At 36.6% G+C, this 4,408-nt stretch overlaps 1 non-coding gene across 1 annotated transcript; it reads right to left on the bottom strand.

Annotated features, from left to right (window-relative positions):
- Positions 1–3,291: 3,291 nt before the first annotated feature.
- On the bottom strand, positions 3,292–3,395 carry LOC148573709 (small nucleolar RNA R71). The gene has a single exon (XR_015906648.1). It is a non-coding gene; the product is annotated as a small nucleolar RNA R71 (small nucleolar RNA).
- Between the last annotated feature and the right edge of the window lie 1,013 nt (positions 3,396–4,408).

The raw sequence follows: 4,408 nt of genomic DNA, 5'->3' as shown, positions 1-4,408 counted from the left end.
CAACGTTGGAGGGAACGTTGGTAAACCAACGTTACCTCCAATGTTTTCGATATAGTTTGGTTTCTGGAGTTGGAGAAAATTGGTTGCGACGCGCACGCGTGGATCGTGGAATTTTGACAATCCACGCGTACGCATGGGTAACGCGCACGCGTGACAAGCCAACATTGAAGGCACGCAACGACAGAGAGTTCAAATCTGGAGTTGGGAAATTTGTAGTGACGCGTACGCGTGGACGTGCATTTTCTTCCAATCTCGCGCACGCGTAGGCGATGCGTACGCGTGACCAGGCGAACGTTGGTGCACCAACGTTAAGTCAAACGTTGCTGGCAACGCCCAGAATTCAATTTCTTTAAGAGAACGTTTGACCCAACGTTTACTTAAAAACGTTGATCACCAATGTTAACACCAGAATAATTCAATTGAGCACCATGCAGTATACAAAACATTAATTAGCCAACGTCCCTTCTCAACATCACTGAGAACCACTTTAATCTGCTTCAACAAGGGCCACAAGCCCAATCCAAAGACTTGAAGACAAATTGAAGAAAGTGTATAAATAGCATATAGTTTAAGTTAGAAGGGGGGTTAGACAGATTGGGATCTGGATCTGGGATCTAGAATTAGAATTCTGCAATCATTTTCTTTTGTACTTTCTTTACTTTTCCTGCGCTTTTCTTTGTTTTGATTGGAATTCAGGTATGATGAACTAAACCCCATTTCATTGGGTTAGGGAGCTCTGTTGTGATTCAATGGATCAATACTAGTTTTCATTCTTCTTCCTCTTTCTTTTCTCTTGATTCTGCTAGAAAGCTTTCGGTCTTCATCCAACTGAGTAATTATCTTGGAAGAGAAGTTACTCATACGTGGATTTCCTCTGAATCTTGGAAGAGGAATGAAGAAATCATGCTAGAAATGCTTTCTCATATTGAACCGGATTAGGGGTTGGATGGATATAGTGACATATAATCCTACCAATACTTTGATTTGGAAAAATATGTGGTATAATCAGTGATCGAACCTCATCTTTTCCATGAGAAATTAGATCAAGGAATTGGGCAATTGTTCAAGCTTAGAGAGATTGGATTGCTAAGGAATTGGAATCCAATCACCTAAGATTTCCAAGGACATCAATGAATGCATTGATTGAGGAAGAGATGAGAATGAACTCGATCCGGAGGATTTCAACATCTCCTGACCCCAATGAGCTTCCCCACTTTTGATCTTATCCATTCTCTTTAATTCTGCAATTTACTTTGATGCTCAACTACCCCATTCCCATTAATTTCTTGCAATTTAATTTCTGCCATTTACATTCTGTTATTTACATTTCTTGCCATTTAAGTTTCTCGCCATTTAATTTTTTGCAGTTCTCAATTCAAATCTGGTTCAGTTCAACTAGAACACTCCTCTAATTAAATTTGATCAACCAATCAATTCCTATGGGATTCGACCTCACTCTATTGTGAGTTTTTACTTGACGACATTCAGTATACTTGCCAAGAAAAATTTTGTAGAGATACAAGTTTTCGTGCATCACGTTGCCGGGGATTGTTTTGAGATTGGCAAACTACCTGACTATCTTTTTGCTTAGATTAGGTACTTTTAAGGTTTAGTTACTCTTTTGTTTGTGTCTTTTGTTTTATTTTTCAAATATTTTTTAAAAACCTTTTCTTTTCTTTGGTAACCTTTTTCTTTGTTTGAGTCTTGTGTCAGTTTTTAAGTTTAGTGTTCCTTTTTGTGTTCATCTTTTCTTTAAATTTTTGAAAATTGTTCTTGATTGTTCATCTTAGTATTCGAATGGTTCTTGGTCATTTTTCTTATTTGATTTCAAAAATTTTAAGTTTGGTGTCTTTTGGGTGTTTTTCTTTCAAATTTTCGAAAATTAGTGTCCTTTGATTCTAAAATTTTAAGGTTGGTGTCTCTTAGTTGTTTTTCTTTTTCCTTAGAATTCGAAAAATAATTTTTTTTTCTTTTATATTTCTTTAATTTTTCGAAAATCTTGACTAAATTTTCCTATCTTGATTTAAAAAATTTAAGTTTGGTGTTTTCTTGTTAGTAAAGTTTAAATTTTAAATTTCAAATCTTATCTTTTCATATCTTTTTCAAATCTTTATCTTATTCTTCTATCTTTCTCTAAATTTCAAAAATCCTATCTTATCTTATTTTTAATTTTTAAAATTTAATTTCAAAAATTCAAAATTTAAAATTCAAATTCCAAATTTCAAAATAAAATCTTTTTCAAAAAATCAAATTTCAAATCTTGTCCTTACAAATCTTTTTCAAATCTTTATCATATCTTCTTACTTTAAGTCCTTCCTATCTTATCTTGTTTTTAAATTTAAAACTTTTAAATTTCAAATCTTTACTTTCTTTTAAAATTAAATTTCAAAATCAATTCTTTTAAATTGTTTTCAATCTTGTTAGTTGGTTAGTAACTTGTTTTATCTTATTTTAATTTAGAAAGTTTGGTATCTCTCTAATTCTTCTTTCTCTCTCTTCTATTTTTGAAAACTTTCTACCTCTTTCTCCCTTTTCTTTTTCGAAAATCCTTACCTATTTCTCTCTCTTCTATTTTCAAAAAAAATCTTCTTTTTCTTTTTCTATTTATTTTTTCGAAAGCTCCTTTAACTTAAAAGATATCTTTTCTTTCTTTTCTTCTTTTCTAACCCTCTCAAAGGACCTCTATACTCTGACATAGAGAATCCTTTTCTTCTTTTCTTCTTGCATTCTTCCTTCTTGTTTGTGAGCAGGAACAGAGATAAAGAACCTCTCTTTGATTCTGACCCTGATCCTGAAAGGACTCTAAGGAGGCGTTTATAGCAAGTTAGAGCACAGCACTCTAGAGAAAACCTCACAGAGCTTTTTGAACAAGAAGCTGCAAATACAAACATGGCAGCCAATCCTAATGGTGGAGGAGACGCCAGGAAGGTCCTAAGTGACTTTATTGCACCCACTTCTGACTTCTATGGAAGAAGCATCTCTATACCTGCAATTAGTGCAAATAACTTTGAGCTGAAGCCTCAACTAGTCACTTTAGTTCAGCAGAACTGCCAGTTTCATGGACTTCCACAGGAAGATCCCAATAGATTCATCTATGATTTCTTGCAGATCTGTGATACTGTCAAGACTAATGGAGTGGATCCAGAAATTTACAAGCTTATGTCTTTCCCTATTACTGTAAGGGACAGAGCTAGATTATGGCTGGATTCTCAGCCTAAGGAAAGCTTAGACTCTTTAGAAAAGGTGGTCAATGCATTCTTGACCAAGTTCTTTCCACCTCAGAAGCTGAGCAAGCTTAGGATGGAAGTTCAGACCTTTAGGCAGAAAGAGGGTGAATCCCTCTATGAAGCCTGGGAGCGGTACAAGCAATTAATCAGAAAGTGTCCTCCTAACATAATCTCAGACTGGACCATGTTAGATATCTTTTATGATGGTCTTTCTGAGATGTCCAAGATCGCATTGGACCACTCTGCTAATGGTTCACTCCACTTGAAGAAAACGCCTGAAGAGGCACAGGAACTCATTGACATGGTTGCTAACAACCAATTCATGTACACTTCTGAGAGGAACCCTGTAAACAATGGGGTAGCTCAGAAGAAAGGAGTCCTAGAGATTGACACTCTGAATGCCATGTTAGCTTAGAACAAAATCCTGACCCAACAGGTCAACATGATCTCTCAGCATTTGACTGGATCACAAGCTATAGCTGACAGCACTCAAGAAACCTCCCATGAAGGAGAGGCATATGATCCAGATCAACCCATGATGGATGAGGTTAACTATTTGGGGAATTCCCCAGAAAATTCCAATAATGAGCCCTATGGAAACACCTACAACTCATCATGGAAGAATCATCCCAACTTCTCTTTGAGGGATCAACAGAAGCCTCAGCAACGCTTCAATAACAATCAAGGTGGAAAAAACCAAAATAGGTTTAATAATAAACCATTTCCATCTTCTTAGCAACAGATGGAGACTCCTAGGCAGAGCCTCTCTAACCTAGTCACTATAGTCTCCAATCTCTCTAAAGCCACTCATAGTTTTATTACTGAAACAAGATCCTCCATCAAGAATCTGGAGGTACAGATTGATCAGTTGAGTAAGAGAATTCTTGAGACTCCTCCTAACACTCTTCCTAGTAATACTGAATTAAACTCAAGAGAAGAGTGCAAGGCCATCACTGTAGAAGTTAAGGCCAAAACTGGAAAGGAGAAGATGGCGTTGAATGCCAGCGATGCAGTAGTAGGGCGTTCAACGCTCAAGGAGGAGCAGTTAATGGTGTTGAACACCAGTAATGGAGAAGAAGCTGGGTGTTCAACGCCCAAAGAGGGACAAATCCTAGCGTTGAACGCCACAATAGGAGTAGCAATGCCTAATAAAGATCCCCTTGTTGAGGAACTGAAGGAAA

This window comes from Arachis ipaensis, chromosome B2 (assembly GCF_059453495.1).
Source record: "Arachis ipaensis isolate K30076 ecotype BB chromosome B2, ASM5945349v1, whole genome shotgun sequence".
Lineage (NCBI taxonomy): Eukaryota > Viridiplantae > Streptophyta > Magnoliopsida > Fabales > Fabaceae > Arachis > Arachis ipaensis.
Note: the sequence above shows the minus strand (reverse complement) of the source record. Positions and strands in the feature narration are given on the sequence as shown.